Source organism: Macaca mulatta, chromosome 1 (assembly GCF_049350105.2).
Source record: "Macaca mulatta isolate MMU2019108-1 chromosome 1, T2T-MMU8v2.0, whole genome shotgun sequence".
Classification (NCBI taxonomy): domain Eukaryota; kingdom Metazoa; phylum Chordata; class Mammalia; order Primates; family Cercopithecidae; genus Macaca; species Macaca mulatta.
The window spans coordinates 185,280,218-185,300,865 of NC_133406.1; positions in this window are offsets into that span (position 1 = coordinate 185,280,218).

Genomic DNA, 20,648 nt, shown 5'->3' on the forward strand with positions numbered 1-20,648 from the left:
GAGTAGTAATTCCAGAGTTAAAAGTAGAAAATAAATCTTTACAAAAACTGGAAAATATATGTGAATGTTTAATATTATCAATATATTCCCTTGTGAATGCCTCTGTTTATAAAATAGAAATGGTAATATCTACCGTATGGTAGGTATTCTAAGGATTAGATGATTTAATATATGCAAAGTAACGTTGAAAGTGCCAGGCACATAGCAAGTACTATCCAATTATAGCTTTCATATTAATCAGTAAAAAAATATAACTTTCTTTAATAAATAATATGAGTTTGGGCAGGGCACTAGACTTGGAATCAGAAAACCTGGCTTCTAGACAGATACTTCTCTTTGATCACATATCAATTTTTGTGGCTGTTTTAGGACAATGAAATCTCAGTACAATATATTCCCTGTGTCAAAGAGTGTTGAAAGTTTGATGAATCAGATGAATTTTGAGTTATCATATGTTGCCAATTCAGTAATGAAATAAATGTATCATTGGAAGTCTTAAAAGGCTAAAAAAAAACCACTTGTAAATAAAATGGAACATTTTGGTTATGCAACTATGTAAGCGTGTGGATGGTTTTAAATAATTTCATGTGAAATTAGTTTTCTTCTTCTGAAACAATAGCTATACAATAACAAGTCTAAGAAGAAAAGCAGAGTGGAATAAGATAAACAGGGAGCTAGAGTGCATGTGGTCTAGTTTTAGTCCCACCACTAACCTACTGATGTGCCTCAGGCAAGGCCTTTCCTAAGCCCAGGTCTGCTCATTTGTGAATTGAGGGAAAGAGCCTGGAGTTAGGAAAGGACAACAGTCTTTACCCCAGCTCCACTCCTTGGTGTGTGACCTGATAAAGGTCACTTACTCTCTCTGAGCCCCATTGATATGGTTTGGCTGTGTTCTCACCCAAATCTCAACTTGAATTATAGTTCCCATAATCCCCACATGTCATGGGAGGGACCCAGTGGGTGGTAATCAAATCATGGGGCAGTTACCTCCATGCTGTTCTCGTGATAGTGAGTTCTCAAGAGAGCTGACGGTTTTATAGTGGGGCTTTTCCCACCTTTTTTCTCAGCACTTCTCCTTCCTGCCATCATGTGAAGAAGGATGTGTTTGCTTCCCCTTGTACCATGACTGTAAGTTTCCTGAGGCCTCCCCAGCCCTGCGGAACTGTGATTCAATTAAACCTCTTTCCCTTATAAATTACCCAGTCTTGGGCAGTTTTTATGGTAGCCTGAGAATGGACTAATACACCCATCTCTAAAATGGGGATGAAAAAGACACTGACCTCATTGGAAAACTCTGAAGGTCAAATGTCAGCACATATGAAAAAATTCCTGGCACAGAATAGACCCTTAATAAATGTTGTCCATCTGGTTCCAATATTCTACAGCTCTGTGTAAGGCATGACCTGGAAAATGCAAGGGACCAAAAGAGAGAACGTGTTCTTTGTCTCACAAGACCATGCCCAGAAAGGATGGCTTGGGCCCCACTGGGAGGCCAGCATTCTTGGACAACCTTTAGCATGGGGGACATTTATTAGATTCAGAAAACAAAAACAGTTCATAAGGATTCCAGTGTAAGGAATGTTGGGGAATAAATATGGGGAGGGGCAAGCTCTGAGAAGCATACTTCTATAGGACATCTTCAGGGCCTGAGTGTTCATCGTCAGACTTCCCACCATTAGGAGGTCAGGCTGGAGGCAAAGTCATGAAAACATTCACTATTGTACTACTGTATTAGTCTGTTTTCATGCTGCTGATAAAGACATAGCCGAGACTGGGAAGAAAAAGAGGTTTAATTGGACTTACACTTCCACATGGCTGGGGAGGCCTCAGAATCATGGCAGGAGGTGAAAGGCACTTCTAACCTGGTGGCAGCAAGAGAAAATGAGGAAGATGCAAAAGTGGAAACCCCTGATAAAACCATCCAGTCTCGTGAGACTTACTACCACAAGAACAGTATAGGGGAAGCCACCTCTATGATTCAAATTATCTCCCACCAGGTCCCACCCACAACCCGTGGAAATTATGGTAGTACAATTCAAGATGAGATTTGGTGGGGGACACAGCCAAACCGTATCGTTCCACCCCTGGCTCCTCCAAATCTCATGTCCTCACATTTCAAAACCAGTCATGCCTTCCCAACAGTCCCTCAGAGTCTTAACTCATTTTAGCATTAACCCAAAAGTCCGCAGTCCAGCCAGTCGTGGGGCTCATGCCTGTAATCCTAGCACTTTGGGAGGCCAAGGTGGGCAGATCACTTGCGGTCAGGGGTTCAAGACGAGCCTGGCCAACATGGTGAAACCCCATCTCTACTAAAAATACAAAAATTAGTCAGGCTTGGTGGTGTGCACCTGTAGTCTCAGCTACTCGGGAGGCTGAAGCAGGAGAATCACATGAACCTGAGAGGTGGAGGTTGCAGTGAGCCAAGATCATACCACTGTACTCCTGCCTGGGTGACAGAGCAAGATTCCATCTCAAAAAACAAACAAAACAAAAGTCCACAGTCCAAAGTCTCATCTGAGACAAGACAAGTCCCTACCACTTGTGAGCCTGTAAAATCAAAAGCAAGCGAGTTACTTCCTAGATACAATGGGGGTACAGGTATTGGGTAAATATAGCCCTTCCAAATGGAAGAAATCAGCCAAAACAAAGTGGTACATGGCCCATGCAAGTGTGAAATCCAGTGAGGCAGTCAAATTTTAAAGCTCCAAAATGATCTCCTTTGACACCAGGTCTCACATCCAGGTCACGCTGATGCAAGAGGTAGGTTCCCATAGCCTTGGGCAGTTCTGCCCCTCTGGCTTTGCAGGGTACAGTCTCCCTCCTGGCTGCTTTCATGGGCTAGCATTGAGTGTCTGCGGCTTTTCCAGGTGAACGGTGCAAGCTGTCAGTGGATCTACCATTCTGGGGTCTGGAGGACAGTGGCCCTCTTCTCACAGCTCCACTAGGTGGTGCCCCAGTACAGACTCTGTGGTGGAGCTCTGACCCCACATTTTCCTTCTGCACTGCCCTAGCAGAGGTTCACTATGAGGGCCCCACCCCTGCAGCAAACTTTTGCTTGAGCATCCAGGCGTTTCCATACATCTTCTGAAATCTAGGCCAAACCTCAATTCTTGACTTCTGTGCACCCACAGGCTCAACATCACATGGAAGCTGCCAAGACTTGGATCTTGCACCCTCTGAAGCCACAGCCCAAGCTCTACCTTGGCCCCTTTCAGCCATAGCTGGAGCAGCTGGGACACAGGGCACCAAGTCCCTGGGCTGCACGTGGCACAGGAACCCTGGTCCTGGCCCATGAAACCACTTTTTCCTCCTGGGCCTCTGGGCCTGTGATGGGAGGGGCTGCCATGAAGTTCTCTGACATGGCCTGTAGACATTTTCCCCATGGTCTTGGGGATTAACATTAGGCTCCTTGCTACTTATGCAAATTTCTGTAATCAGCTTGAATTTCTCCCCAGAAAATGGGTTTTTCTTTTCCATTGCATAGACAGGCTGCAAATTTTCCAAATTTTTATGCTCTGCTTCCCTTATAAAACTGAATGCCTATAGCAGCACCAAAGTCACATCTCAAATGCTTTGCTGCTTAGGAATTTCTTCTTCCAGATACCTTAAATCATCTCTCTCAAGTTCAAAGTTCCACAAATCTCTAGGGCAGGGCAAAATGCCACCAGTCTCTTTGCTAAAATATAAGAAGAGTCACCTTTGCTCCAGTTCCCAACAAGTTCCTCATCTCCATCTGAGAACACCTCAGCCTGGATTTTATTGTCCATATCACTATCGGCATTTTGGACAAAGCCTCTTAACATGTCTCTAGGAAGTTCCAAACATTCACACATTTGCCTGTCTTCTTCTGAGCCCTTCAAACTATCCCAATCTCTTCCTGTTACCCAGTTCCAAAGTCAATTCCACATTTTCAGGTATCTTTTCAACAACGCTCACTCTACTGGTACCAATTTACTGTATTAGTCCATTTTCATGCTGCTGATAGAGACATAGCTAAGACTGGGAAGACAAAGAGGTTTAATTGGACTTACAGTTCCATATGCTAGGGAGGCCTCAGAATCACAGCGGTAAGCAAAAGGCACTTCTTACATGGGTGGTGGCAAGAGAAAAATGAGGAAGATGCAAAAGTGGAAATCCCTGATAAAACCATCAGATCTCATGAAACTTATTCACTACCATGAGAAGAGTATGGGGGAAACTGCCCCCATGATTCAAATTATCTCCCACTGGGTCCCTCTCACAACATGTGGGAATTATGGGAGTCCAATTCAACATGAGATCTGGGTGGGGACACAGAGCCAAACCATATCACCTACTATTTATAAAATTTAACCCCCATTCAAAGAGCACTATCCCCCCCCCCCCACACACACACACACACACACATGCTGTTTGACACTGATGATTATAACCCACAAAGAAGTGTCTGGAATGGTGGAAGTCTTCTCCTTCATGGCCAAATGTACCACTTCTATACTACAAGGAATATAAAATGCAAATGGCCCACAAAATAATACTGCAATTTACCAAAGATGCAGGATGTCATGAAGTCAAGGAAAGTAACACAGAAGAACTGCATAAATCACAAGTAGAATCACCAATAAGTGATAATCTGGCAGAGTTAGATACATTTGGCAGATCACAGATGGCAGAATTAGACACATTAGCCATCGAAGAAAATCAAAAAGGATAATGACATGATAGGTGCTTCAAAGGAAAATATTTCTAATATAAACAAAGCTCAAGGAAAACTTAATAAGACTGTTACTATATTTACAAAATTACTCTGTTGTTGATCATGCTGCAAAGGCCAAAGGTAAAGAATATATTTTTGCTAGCATACAATGTATTGGGATAACTGTACTGAAGAAACAATTGATTCATTCTTGGTTCATCATAAGCATTCACATATAATTGCAATGCAACTCAATTTTATTAAATAAACATGACAATTTTTTGTTCCATTTTCAAAATAATTTCCCACCGAATCTCGGCCTTTTATGATTCTCTATGAAGCCATTGTCCTCATTTTAAGTTTATTCATCTTGAATAACACGTTTTGGGCATGAGGACTTCTTTTCCTCTTTTATATGGTCAGACAAAAAGATAACCAACTCCATTCATCATTGATGGATGAATAGGAACCTGCCAATTTTGGGAAAGGAAAGAAGAGCCTATTAACAAAGGAAACACCATATACAAAAGCAAAAATATATAAAAGTCTATTTGGTTTTAAAAGTGATTTTTAACTCTTGGTGTAGGCAGAGGCTCTTTGAGAATTTGGTGAGAGATATAAATACTGTCTTTCAAAGAAACACATAGAGGTGCAAGCACACAAAAATTTACCTACAACTTCAGGGTGTTCATGAACATTCAAGGTCTAATCATGACCTTCAGATTGAGAACCACAGGTTAGGAGTCAGCCTGTATTCTGGTATGACTATGGAAAAGACTGTGCTCATTCAAGATGTTCAGAAAGTATCACATATTCATTTAAAAAGCATGTATTTCACACCACACTGTGCCAGGCATTGTTCTAGACTGTAGCTGACTGATTGCATTAGTGGCCCCAAATAATAGATTTCCTATATCTACCAGTGGCTTGGTAACTTTGCAGTCTCTTCCATTCTGGCTCTGGGCTTGGTCATGTCACTTGCCCTGTCCAGTGAGACAGTAGCAAACTTGACATAAGTAGAAGCTTGAGAAAACACTTACATATTTCCACTTCCCCTCTTGGACACCTCACCACCCTCCTGCCCCTCACATACACACACCGGGCAGTCTGGGATAACTTGTTGGGGGCTGAGAAACCACATACAGCAAGTTGAGTCTTCCCATCACAGTCATCCTAAGCCAGCCAGCACCTAGCCAACCTTCCAACTGATGTGATACATGTTAGAGACATGAGCTAGCCCAGCCAAAATCAGTCGAGTCTGGCCCAGATTAATAGATCATGCTTATTTAGAGGTTCATAAGAAATCATTAATGGTTGTTGTTTTAAGCCACTAAGTATTTGAGGATAGTTTGTGATACAGCAATAGCTAACTGACACATAAGCAGTGTGGATACAGCAGTGAAGAAAACAGACAATACTCTTGTATTCATGGAGCTTACATTCCAGCAAAGAGTAAAGGGAAATGAAGGTGGAGAAAGGTAAAGCAAGACCAATTTTTGAAGGTCAGAAAGGCCTCACAGAAGATCTTGGTCACATTTCAAGATGTAATGAGTAGCAACTGAGAGTTTTTTAAACAGTAAAGTGATATAAGTAGATTTTTATTCTAAAAAGATATTTTTGGTAGCTGTGGAGAGGAGCAAGAATTGCAATGCACTGACCAATTAGAAATGTGCTCTGATAGCACCAGTGAGAAAATAAGGAGGCCTAAATCATGGAATTGGCAATGAAGATGGAGAGAAAAGGAGTAGCTTGAGAAATATTTAGGAGGTAATGTTAAAAGAAGTTGCCAGTCATTTTTATTTGAAAAATGAAGAGAAAAGCAGAGTTGTATATAACAACAAATTACTTCTTCATTTATTTAATGAATATTTACTGAAGGTCCACTATATGTCAAGCACACTGCACAGGTATTAGGGATTTATTGGTAAGTGAAACTGGCCAGGAACCCTGTCTTCTGAAGTGTGGTGGTGAAGATCATTGATCAAATAAACACTTAGATAAACACACACTTACAAAGTAGGACAAGTGGCATGAAAGAGAATAATAAGAAAGTTCCAATTTACAACTGGGCAGGAGCACTTAGAGAAAGTCTCTCTGGAGACATTAAATTTAAACTAAAGCCTAGTGAATGAAAAGAAATTAACCAGACAGAGAGTCAGAGAACAAGTACATCAGACAAAAACAAACAAATAAAAAAAATCCTGTTTGAAGACCTTGGGGCAGGAAAGGCTTTTGAAGATGTAAATGAAAAAGTAAGAAAATGAGTAAAAGGAAGAGTGGCACAATATGAATGAGAGAGAGTAGCAGAGACCAACATAGGCAGGGCCTGTGGTTCATGATAGGAATCTAGAATCAAAACTCAAAGTGCAGTAAGAAGTGACAAAAGGCAGGAACAACAGGTCTGGAAGCAAATGCTGAGCTCATTGTGGGAGGGACTACTAGGTTAAGGTGCCTGGAGAAATGTATGTGGACATGCCCAGATGGCATTAGAAAGGGAGGTCTGAAGGTGCTCAGAGAGGTCTGACCCAAAGACAGTGGTTTGGCAATTATTAGTTTGGAGGACACAGCTAAAACCAGATTTACGTTTGCAATCCCCCAAAGAGAATATGTAGATGCGAAGAGAAACCCACAAGCGGAAACTCTTGAAAAACTGAGCAAGAGACTGTAGCCTTCCCAGATGACTCAGGCTGGAATATTGTTACCAGGTCTCCAAGCAATTACAGGAGGAAATTGGGGATGGAAATGAGAAGTCCAAGACTTCTTATGGCAATGGAATATTTATTTCTATTCCTCTCCATGTCAAAACGTTATTATTGTTAATGAATTTGACTTGTCACATGTTGTGAATTTGGTAATAAAATAAAAACTCTAACTTGATCTTTAAGAAAAAATTTTGAACTGGTCAAAATGGCCTTTTCTTCTCGTAAATTTTTTTTAAGTCTTGGTATTGGCCTCAGTGTAAGGCCAGCCACTGTTAAATAATTTCACATGGAACTATAGCCTCTCCCTACTTCAACCCTAACTAAGATTTCAAATTTGAAGCTGCAGAGTTTGACTAAGAATATAAATGAAATAAACATCAGGTGGCCCAGATTCTAATTATTGTCCTCAACACCATTGGTAGGTGTTGAGACCTGAGCTAAATCATGTTTATCTGTACCTCAGTTTTGTCCCCTATGAAATTAGATAAACGGACTTGAATATGCCTCACATCTCTTACAGAGTTCTATCAAAAAGGCAGGCCAGTAAGCCACTCTCAATGAACTTCTGTCATTTTCCAAACCTACACTTATATCATCTCATTTGATACATGCAGCCTGCTATGAGGTATAAGTATTGTTGTTGCCAGTGTAGAGATGGGAAGACTAAAGGTCAAAAAAGTCAGTATTCTGGATATGAACTGGCAGTTAAACTAAATAAAATGTTGAAGTAAAGAGATACACACAACCCTCAAAACGTTGCGGCATTATAACCCCATCACTGAGATTTGTAGGGTGCTGAGCAGAATGTAAGCACTCTAAGGTCTCAGTCACAAGTACACATCTCTTCAGTAGAAGCGTGAAAGCAGACAAAGACTATATGTAAACAAACATGGCCATGTTCCAATAAAAATCATACACACTGAAAAAAAAAAAAAAGGTAGTGTACTAGTCTGTTCTCACACTGCTGTGAATAAAAACCCAAGACTGAGTAATTTATAAAGGAAAGAGGTTTAATTGACTCACACAGTTCCACATTGCTGGGGAGGCCTCAGGAAACTCACAATCATGGTGGAAGGCCAATAAGAAGTAGAACCATCTTCACAGGGTGGTAGAGGAAATGCCAGATGCTTATAAAACCATCAGAGCTCATGAGACTCACTAACCATCATGAGAGAAGCATGGGGGAGCCACTCCCACGATCCAATTACCTCCATCTGGTCCTGCCCTTTACACGTGGGGATTACGGGGATTAAGATTCAAGATGAGATTTGGGTGGGGTCACAGCCAAACCATATCAGGCAGTGTTATAGTAGAAAAAATTTGGGTTTTGTGTCAGAGAAGCCTGGGTTTTCGTAGGTTCTAATACTTACTGTGCCAGTCATCAGTGTATCACCTCTCAGTGCCACATTCATCCTTCAACTGCCCAGTCTTGTGAGACTAGAGCTGGACCGTATGAACATTTCTCCTTCACCAGCTGGTATTATATTATGCTTTGTCAGTAGAGGGCACTAAAGGCCCACTACAAGGGACTTTTCTTCCTGGTTCCACATGCTTACCTGCTTGCTCTTTGTCGGTAGCAACCGACTTGTAAAGGACATCCAGTTATGCTCATAGCTTAGCACGTTTCACTGACATCCCAGAGGGCAGCTTCCCAGCAAATTTCAGCAGTGCTTCCAGGAGTGGCTCCCCAGAAAGTCTTGTCACACCCCCAGAGGACAAATCCCTGGAGAGTTTTCTCAGCACCCCAGAGGCTGGTTTCCCACTGTGGCACCTCAACAAAACTCTCCATCCTCCAGTGGGCTATAGCCACACCCCTCCAACGAGGTCTGAATCCCAGCGTTGAGGAGAGGGTGTTATCTTCCAGATGTGTTCCTTCCTTGGGTACCCTGCCTCAGCCCTAGGGGTGGTACTGCTCCCTAAATCCTCTATTCCTGCATTATTTCAAGTAACCCTTACCCCTCAGTAGTTAATCTTCCTTGTTGCTAGTTAGCAGCTCTTTATATTAAACTTTCCCTACTCAAATGAGTGTGCATTTTCTATCTTCTGACTGGACCCTGACTGATACGCTTAGAGAAATTCACTTAACCTCTCTGAGCTTCAACTCCTTCTGCAAGATGAAAATAATACCTCTCTTGCCAAATTGTCAGAAAAAAATTAGAGCTGCTGTAATATATAGCACTTAGAATGGTGTTAGTGACAAGTATGAAATAGTGGAAGCTTTTTATGATTATTATCATTATTATTAATTTATTCAAGTCACATAGCTAGTAAATGTTGGAGATGGGATTGAACAGGAATGTAAAGACGACTTTCTTGCCACAGTTAAATGTTAATGTATCCATCTCCTTAAAAACACGAGTCCTTTGAAGGTAGTAAGAGCAGAGGACTGCTTGTTCCACCCTCCCCTCCCCCCGCCCCTGTCACCACAGTGCTAGGCCTCCACACACAATGACCTCCGGCCATCGCTCACACTCCCCAGAGGTGGCATTAAATCTGGCGGCTTCCACTCCAGGTTGCTCTGGGCCACAACTAAGGCCGGCTCTGTGACCTCGGACAAGGCATGTCCCCTCTCTGAGATGTTTTGTAGAACAGAGATAATAAGAGTGGTTATCTCACAGAGGTGGAGTAGCAGAGACTGTAAGAAACATTAAGCTGCAGCCGCCCTCCACAGAGACCCCTGAACTGAGCAGGGGCTGAGGCAGGAGTGAGAGCTCAGTCCCGACACTCTGGCCTCTGGACAGCAGCTCGGGTTCAGATTTCTTGAGGAAAATGATTTACACCTAAACACATTCCAAAAGTGTCTCTGGATAAATTGGCTCTTGGTCAAATTATAAAAAAGAAAAATAATAACTAATTTTTGAGCACTTTATCCCTCGCTAAGCATGTCACATGGAGTGACTTATTTACTCATCATCATAACCCTAGCCTACCCCTATTAATAATATGCATGCAACACCATATATCTATATAGTTTTTTGTTGTTGTTTTTTTGTTTTATTTTTTTTTTTGGTTAAAGCAAACTGTCACATCTTTAATTTCTTTTATCTTCACGATGAGTCTAGGTGAACATTTTTATTATCTCCAATTACAGCTGTGTAAACAAGCCCAGAGAAGGGAGGTGACTTGCTAGTGGCAAGGAGAATTAGTGACAGAACCAGAGAACCCAGGTCTCAATCCTGGGCACCAGTGCTTTTTCAACTACAGGACTCAGCTGCAGAGACAAACACGGAATAAAATTGAACAATATGGAAAACCTCAAGTATAAGAATTGCTGCCATGCCAGGCATGGTGCCTCACGCCTGTAATCCCAGCGCTTTGGGAGGCCAAGGTGGGCTGATCGCCTGAGGTCAGGAGTTTGGGACCAGCCTGGTCAACATGGTGAAACCCTGTCTCTACTAAAAATACAAAAATTAGCCGGGCGTGGTGGCGCATGCCTATAATCCCAACTACCCAGGAGGTTGAAGCAGGAGAATTGGTTGAACCCTGGAGGTGGAAGTTGCAGTAAGCTGCGATCACACCATTGCACTCCAGACTGGGCAACAGAGCAAGACTCTGCCTCAAAAAAAAAAAAATCAACTACAGGACTCTTCTCCCTGCTGCTGACCTCCCCACCCTCTTCCCACAGATTCCTGCTCCACCCCACCCTCCCTACTGCCCCTTCCTCTGCCTCTGGTGCCTGCTATAAACCTTCCCCCACCTCCTCCTCCAGACTCTGTGCTCTCAGGGGATCTGGGTTTGAGGGTATGCTCTGCACCCACCAGCTGCATAATCTTGGAGAATCACTTCTGCTCCCTGACTCTTAGTAGCCTCATCTGTGAACAAGGAGAGGGATGGTACTATGTAATTCCTAAGGGCCTTCCTAACAGTAAGTAGTCTGAGTAGAAAACAGCTGACAAACTCATTTATAGTAAGGTGTGACTGATTGCTGAGTAGGCTTGCTCTGTCATCTCATCAAAGAGAAGTTGCATTAAACAGGGCATGGCTGAAGGGGGTATTATTTAGCCAAAGGAATGACTCTGTCATTATAGAATGAAAGATACCTTGAGTTACCTAGCTGTAGTGTTTGGGACAATTTAGGAGTGGGAGACTAATGAAACTTCTTAGGTCTATCATATAAACATCCTTCAAGCCCCACAGAGATCATGTCCCATCGATACTTAAACTCCCTACAGGTTATAGCATAAAATCCCTTGCCTGCTCCAATCCCTTCTTCCAGATCTATCCACTACTGCTTGCCCTTGTGTTTCCCCTCAAGCCAAAAGGAGCCCCCATTATTGCTCAAACATGGCTCTTTCCAACTCTTCATCTCTGCCACATACCAAACTCATCTGGAGTCAAATTCCGTTTCCCTCCCTCCACTGACAAATCCCAATCCCTCAGGAGAACCCACTCATATACCCCATTTTCCTGAACTCTCTTTCAACCTACTTTTCTCCCTCTCCTCCAACCCCTTGGAATGCTCATCTTGCACCTCTGATGACTCTGATGGCATTAGCACATGTGATCACCGTCACTAGGGAGCAGGCCCCTCGAGGGCAGAGACTGTTTGTCTTAAAGTTTGTACAGAAAGTACACCTTATAGACTCTCAGTAAGTGCCAGGTGAATTGGATGAAGGAACTAATTGCCAGTGAGTGGAAGAGGCAATATGAAGAGTCATGTGCCCTTAGAAGTAGTTTGGAGCCACCTCCCCCAGCCTCTTTAGGCCATTTAAAGGCCATGGAAATACACCACCAGCTGCCCTTCAGGAGGCCCAGCCGAGGATGCCGACGTGACCGCCATGGCTGCTGCCCCTCTGCACCTTCCTCCCCATATGCACTGAGGCAAAGCTTTCCCGGACAAGCACCCAGCCAATGACAGGCACGGTGAGGGTGCTGGTGCCCACCCACTCCTACCAGATGTGGGCCCCCAGCCATGGGCTTCTTGGCTTGGGAACTATGACAGCAGCCTGGCCGAGACTACCCCGAGGTGTGCTGCAGTCTGAGACCTTCCTGCCCAACCCTCTTTCCTTCCCCTGTGCTTTCCCAGGTAACAGATCCGCAACAAGACTGCTGGCTCGCCCTGCCAACTCCTGCCCTCTCCCCTTTCACCTTCATAAGCATTCCCCGAATACATGTCTTGAACAAGTAACCCTTCTTGGCATGTGCTTCTCAGAGAACCTGAACTAGCATTTCCTCTTTGCTGGAGATGAGTTCACACGTGATCAGCAAATGAGACCCATGTCCTTCATTTCTCCCCGCCCAGGAGACACTGGGAGGACCAGCATCTGGAGACCGGATCCCCAGATCCCCTGCTCTATTCTCTCAGACCTCTTCAGCTCTCTGCACCTCCTTCATGCTGATGTCAGCCTGCTTGCCACTCCGGGGCACTCGGCCCCCCTAATTTGACCCTCCAGCCACCTCCCTCCCAGCCTCCAACACAACTCCACTTCCTGGCACTGACCTCATCTTCCTCCCACAGCTCCCGCATCAGGCTGGGCCATGCCTCCTCCGACACAGCCCTAGGGCCTCTCCCACAAGTGGCCTGCTTGAGGGGCAGCCTCCACCACCCATACATCCTCCACAGTGGTGGTGGGGTCCCTGGTGGGCACAGCTTCTGTCTCCTAAGGCAGAGCCAGGGTGGCCCCGTTGAGGCCCTATCTGAGGGACCTTCACAGAAATCCCTGCCTAAAACAATGACAGTGACCAGGGTGGGAGACACCTGCAGGTCTTATGCACCAAATCCAGGAGAGGCAGAGATGTGTCACAACTGGAGCAGGGACTAGGGAGCTCAGACCCAGAGGAAAGGATTCAGAACAAGCACACTTGGATGAAACAGGAGAGGATGGGTTCCCGAAAGATTACCTCGGGTGCATCTAGGACTATTGTGGGGTCAGCTGAGTGTCTCAGGATGAGGCTAGCCTGCCTCCAAGGGCAGATGGAAGGGATAAGCCATCACTGTGCCCACCCAGGCCTTGGCCACTCTAGTCAAACCGCCTGGGAGGGCATGCAGCTGCCCAGGGTTCCTCCAGCAAAGCCCAAGATGGGCCTTCCTCTGCCTTGTTTGCCCCGTTCGCTACCCCCATTTCCTGTCTTCCCTTTGTTCCTTGCCACAAGTTTCTCTCTGACTCCTCCCAGATACTGCAGAGGGCTGGACACTGACCCCCACAACTCTGCCACCAGCCATATAAGTGCTGCTGTGCCCCTTCCAGCTGATTATCACCCACCGCCATCCCACCAGATGACTCTGGATGGCACCAAATCTATGCACTGAACCACTGCTCCTGGAGACCTCCGTCCTGTCCACCCACACAGCCACTCCATCGTACCAGCCAGGGCTTCCTCCTTTTCACTGGTCCAAGCCCCTGAGGCCCCTGTGAAGCTCAAGGTCAAGTCTGTGACCAGAGGCTAATGACTTTTGCCTTTGGACCTCAGGATCCCACCTTACATTGAGGAAGTGGGTCCTCTCCAGATCATCCCTCACAGCCTGCCCAATTTGGTAATCCCATAAGAATTTGATTCCATAATCCCATAAGCACTTGGTTCTCAGTATCTCTTGTGCAAACACTGTATCTGTTTTCCCTTCCTTGTTCTGTGGAACAGGCCACTAGGCCAGGCCACAGCTGTCTCCCGGCATCCGTTGCTACCCAATCTCTTTGTGAAGGGACTTCCTGTGCAGGAATAAAGAGAACTTCCCACTCCCCAGCCCGCTCTGTTCCATATCCCAGCCACTGGGACGGTGACCTCCCCACTCAGATCCATAGAAGGGAAGACAAAATAAATCCTTCGCAGACCCCAACACGTACTGATGGCCACACATCTGCTGCACCCCCACTGTTCACTCATATGAGGAAAACACACGGACTCCCTCACGCACATCCTCACACTCACTACCCAGCACATCCAATCGCTTCCTGTCTTAAAAACACTGAGTTTATCATCGTTCTACATGTTTCTAATACGTACAAACTCTTACACAAGCCCTCCCAATCCTCCTGCTCACATTCCTTCTCTCTCTCTCTCTCTCTCTCATATACACACACACACACACACACACACACACACACAGAGGGATCACTCCTTTCTGCACGGAGAAGAAGCACCGAACTCAGGCTTTGACCCCAGCTTCTCTCCCAGCACCTCCCAGGTAAAAAGGTGCTCCACTCAGGACCTGGCTGCCAAAGCCCCTGTCTCTGCTCTTCCACACACCCAACCAGCCTTCAAGGCCTCTCCTTCTCATTGCAAGGCCCAAAGTGAGCTACAGACAAAATCATGAAGACAGCAAAAAATGTTTTCTAAGTACTGAATAATGCTCTCAGGTGACGGAGGACATGCGAATGACTGTGAGCTCTTGGACTTGAGCAGAGCTGACTACAAGAGGCTCCAAAGGAGAGGGAGTGGGTGGAGAAGAAGCTGAGCCTGAAAAATGGCACTCACCCCCTCAGGCACAGGAAGGGGGCCGGGAGCATGTGTAAGTACATCATTTCCGCACCCCACCACAAAACACAGCTATCCTTCCATACCAAGGGGCCATTTATTTCGCCAGTTTCCTCATCCTAAAACAGTAACTAACACTGATGAGTACTTATTCTGAGCCAGGGAACTGTGATAAATGCTAGCCACACATTAACTTCGCTTCAATTTCCTAACAACCTTACAAGGTAAACATTATGATGATCACTGTTTTTACAGGTGAAAAACAAAACTAAGGGTTAAGAGAATTTAAAGTAACTTGCCCAAGGTCACCCAGCAGGTGAGGAAGGAGGTTATATACAATCTGTGTGGCCCCCCCAAGCCTGCCAGTGATAGAAGCACCTGCCTCCAACACCTCCCTATCCTCACTTTTAAACTCAGACAGAACCAAATTCAAATCCTGACCACCCCATTGACTGACTGTGACTCCAGGTAAGCTACTCAATCTCACTAGCCTCCATTTCCCTACTTGTGAAAGGAGAATAAAAGGACCTGTTTGGCAGAGTTGTTCTAAGGACTGCCGAGGGTTCACCTGAAGCACTTAACACATTGCCTAGCCCACAATAGGTCCTCAACAAATGTCTCATCTCTGTCTTCCTATAAAATTATGGCGGTATCTTCAAAGACCAAAGTAAGCCTACGAGGTAAAAGTCCAAGTCCAGGATTCCAGATTTGGAAAAGGCCAGGAGTGAAGCTTTTTCAAACGTAGTTTTTAGTATAAATAAAAAATAATGTTCTCCTTCCTGCCACGGGGGTTAGCCATATGGAACTCATTTCCCTGACTGGCGGTGCGGGCTGAAGCCATGAGCAGGTTCAACTCAAGCTGTGATTGTTTGATGGATGACAGAGCTAGAAGGGGGTAATACAGACAAGTAATAACACCTCCTGTTTGTCCTGCACTTTACAGTTTGCAAAAGCTTGCCCACCCGTTATCTCGTTTGATCCTCACAGCCACCCTCAGAGGTGGGCAGTGTGGTCAAGGATATCAAGAATGAGGTCATCTCCATTTGAAAGATGAAGAAACAGAGGCCCAAAGAGAGAGCATGCCGCACCCATAGTGATGGCCAAGCCTCAAAGAAAACTAGGCCAGCTGACAGCGGCCCAAGGACCCTTTCCAGAAGGACAGAGGGGACTTCCTGCTAATAATAGCAGTAACTAATACTCATTTGCCAGCAGGGCCAGGACAACAGCAAAATGAGAAAGACACACAAAACACAAAAGTTTTTTTGTTTTTTGTTTTTTTTTTTACACAGAGTTTCTCTCTTGTTGCCCAGGCTGGAGTGCAGTGGTGTGATCTTGGCTCACTGCAACCTCCATCTCCTGGGTTCAAGCAATTTTCTTGCCCCTCCCAAGCAGCTGGGGGTACAGGCGTGCATCACCACACCCAGCTAATTTTGTATTTTTAGTAGAGATGAGGTTTCACCGTGTTGGCCAGGCTCGAACTCCTGACCTCAGGTGATTCCCCCCACCTCAGCCTCCCAAAGTGCTGGGATTACAGGCGTGAGCCACTGCATCCAACCCACAGCACAAAATTTAGTGAGGCAAGCAAGCACAGGGTGAGTGTCTTCACAGATTTTTGCACCCTAGGCACCTCACCCTAGTCCCAGCCCTGCTTACCAAGCTCTGTTCTAAACACTTTATACATCTTAGCTTATTTAGTCCTCATAACAAACCATAAAGCAGATACCATATCATCACCTCCTATAGACATGGACAACAAAGACACTCCTTTGCAGACGTGGGAAAGAGAGGGGTGATGTAGATTGCTCAAGGTCTTATAAGAAGATTTCACACTCATGCACTAAACTATTCTACCTACCCTGCCACACTGCCACTGACCATGGCTACAGTCTCTAAGGCTCACCAGCATGGCCTTTCCAAGAAAGGTCGATGAGTAAAACTGCAGAAGAAAAGAACTGACATTCAATGTGTGCCTGAAATATATACAGTTAACTCTTGTTTGTTATTTGCAGTAGTTATCTTCTATAAAGTTGCTGTGAACACAGAATTTGTGAATGCTGAACCATTGTTCCTAGGGGAAGTGCCGAGTTAGGTTCCTTCAACCTCCGGTTGTTGCATTGTCATCAAGTAATCAATACATAACTTTGTTTCATGTGTTTCTGTTTAAACACACTTTATTAAACAAATACTGTTGATGCATTTAACATTGAACTCACATCCAACAGCACTGCAAATTATACACAAAGCTTATGTAACACACGTTCTCTCCAGAAGGCATATTACAGACTTCTTGCTGTTAGAAACACTAGACAGTACTTTAGTATTACTCTTGAGGCCATCATAAACAGCAACATCGCCAACAAAAGAAGCACAAAAATGCAAACAACATAGCACTAAACAGATCACGAAAAGGCAGGAAACTGTCTTGTTCAACCTCAGAGGGAAACATGCATCAAGTAACTCAAATTTATCACCACTGTGTACATGTCCACAGATGGCTGCAGAAACACCAGGAGCATTGTTTGGGGGTTACAAATAAATTTTAGTAAGTAGGCAAATTTGCAAATAGGAAATCTATGAATAATGAGGATCTGTAGATACGTATACACACACAATCATATACCCACTTTATAGAGAAGGACACAGAGGCTCAGAGAGGCCCACTGACCTGCTCACTGCAGTGTAGCTCCGGAATGGCAGGATTTGAACCCAGGGGCATTCCTCCCAGATTTCTCTCCTTCAAAGAGGAGTATGTTGGATCTTTTCCATCATTCCCGGTCCTCCTTTTATGAACCCCAAAGAGCTCAGTGTAGTGTCACACAGGATTTGAAAGAATCAGAAGACTCAGGTTTGAGAGCCAGCCTGACCCTCAGTTTTCCCATCAACGGAGATAATATCTCCTGCCTCACATGAGGGTTGTCAGGATTCTAATGAACCTGCAGGTGCTTGAAGTGTACTCACTTTACTTCCCCTGCAAACAGGCCTTTCCCATTAAAGCTAATGCTTCCATTCTGGTGCTATACCACTGAGCAGACTGGGATAGGTCCAGGCCCTCCCCCAGCTGGAGCTGAGAGCCCTTTCCTGGCAGGCCTGGGGCTGTGAGAGGAACCTGCGAGCACACTCCGGAAAAGGATGCTCGTGCTTTCTCCAGTGGACAGTAATCCCTCACAGACCCTTGCCTTCCTCCAGAGCCAAAACACAGCCCAAGGTTTATTTTTAGAAACACAATTTTTTCTCCCTTTTCTTTTTCCTTCCAGGGTCTGATAGCGCAAAACGGCCCCCGTAAGAGGCCCCCAGTGCAAGCTGAGCATGTGGCGCTGTGGAAAGATTCCACACTTTGAAGTTAGACAGCACTGTGTCCAAACACCAAGGCTGCTAATAAGTGCACGACCCTCACTCACCTGCTTGGACGCTCGGTTTTCTTATCACAAAATGCATTGAGTAAAATAGTACCTGCCTATTGAAGGATTGATTGAAGAATTAAATACGTTAAGGTCCTTTGCACTGTGCTACTCCAAGCATGTCCTGGAACCAGCAGCATAGGCATCACCCTTTAGAAATGCAGAAACTCAGGCCCGCCCCAGACCTACTGAATCAGAATCTGTTTTTTAACAAGACCCCAGGTATGTATTAGAGTGTGGGCAGCATTGCCCTGGCACCCTGCCCAGCAGGCAATAGGTATCAAATAAATACTATTATTGTTATTATGTGGGTCCAATCCTCAAGCTGTTTACAGATAACTAATACAAGCGCAGAGATCATTAATACAGGGCGAGGGGCATTATGGGAAGGTAAGCAAATTGTCTGGGCGTAGAGATAGGAGAATGATTGCAACATTTGGCGACTCAGCTAAAGCATTTGACCTCAACTTTGCTTATTGTTTTTGTCTGGTTTTGCTTTAATAATGTTCCTCCTTTTTAAATAAGTGTTTAACCTTTATTCTACACTAACTGTGTTCTAAGCTCTGTTCTGGGCCCTGTAGAGAGAAAGCTGAATGAAGCCATGTTTCCTTTACTCAAGTAGTTTACTGTCTAATCAGAGACATATAAACCAATAATCTCAAAAAAAAATTTTTTTTTTTCTTGAGACAAATTCTCGCTCTGTCACCCAGGCTGGAGTGCGGTGGCACAATCTCGGCTCACTGCAGCCTCAGCCTCCTGGGCTCAAGCAATTCTTCTCTGAGTAGCTGGGATTACAGGCACCTGCCACCATGCCCAGCTAGTTTTTTTATTTTTAGTAGAGACAGGGTTTCCCCATGTTGGCCAGGCTGGTCTTGAACTCCTGACCTAGTGATCCACCCACCTCGGCCTCCCAAAGTGCTGGGATTACAGGCATGAGCCACCACGCCTGGTGAAAATTTTTTATTTAAAAAGTGTTATGATGCAGAGATGGAAGCCAACAGGCCATGGAATAATGAATGGCTGGGGAGCTCAGAGGACAAGATTGCCCCTAGGCCCTCCATCCCAGGGCAGACAAAGATGCTTTGAACATTTTGCTATTTCCTATCATGCCTTCTTTTTCTTCTCTCTCCTCTTTCTGCCTCTCTCTCTCTCTCCCCACCTCCCCCCACCTCTCTCTTTCTCTCTCCTTCTCTGTCTCTCTCTCTCTCTCAGTGTTTTCACATAGTTGGGTCATATTATATAAATCTGCACATTGCCTTTTTGGCTAACATGATTACGTAAGTATAGCCCTATATGTAACTGGGATGGTGAACAAATAGGACTCATAGGATGTGGTGTTTTTATTTTTGTCTCATAATAGCCTTTAAAATACATTGGGAAGAATTGTTCCTCCTCTGCCTCTAGACGAAAACTATGACAGTTCTCATGAATCTTCTGTTCACACGCATGTGATTTAAAAAAGAAAAAAAAGCCTTACCTTCTTTTTGCATCAAAGATGTAGTCTCAATTCAACTATGAAAAGTCCCATGGAATAATCAGAGCTCCATTTTTCATTCGAAGGGTCAACTACTTCCCCTCCCCATAGCTAAGGGTCTGCTGCAAGCCAGAAGTTTTCTTTGCAGGGGAGTAGGTTGAGGAAAGGCATGGTGCTTCTTCCCTCCTTCTCCGCTTGATATTTCCACACTTCTTCACTCTTCTTACTAATTATGCCTCTTCCTCTTCGCTCCCCAGGGATGGGGAGAGAGGAAAGAGAGGTAAAGTGAGAGAGGCAGGGAAGTTCTTAATGGACTGGTACTGTCATAAGACAGCTTTATCACACTCTCAGTTCAGCTGTGTTTAAAGCTCATTCTGTGAACCCAGTCTCCTGGCTTCTCTATGTCCCACACCTGCAGTTCCCTTGACGCGCTGCTCCTGCAGCCCCAAGGAACCCAGACACTCACCTCTCGCCTCTTTCTACAGAGTCTGTTTCTCCCTCTACCACTCACACTAGCTCCCTCTCACACATGGCCCACAGTCAGTCCATGGGAAACACTCGGGCATTCTTTTTTCCAACAAACTCTGGGAATGTAGTTATTTTATAACGGAGGCAAAGAGTCAGTAGCTATCAGACACCAAGGTAAATTGTAAGGCGGAACACCCTGGAGGTCTCCATGGTTATAATTTTAATGAGTAGGTGTATGTGTGCCTCCCAATGTATTCTCCTTTTCTTCCATGGTTACAGTACCCAAATGTTTAGTTGGGAACATTGTTGTGATTATGTTTTACCACTGAAATATAAACAAAGTGTTGTATGTGGAATTCTAAAATATTCCCTTAAAGTGACAGCATACATACATCATCCTGTTGCTTGAAATGTGGATGTGATGGATGGCTGGTGCTCCAGCACCCATCCTGAGCCATGAAGACTGAGCCTCACTCTAAGGATGGGGAGTGGAAAGCTGGAAAGAGGCTGACTACTGA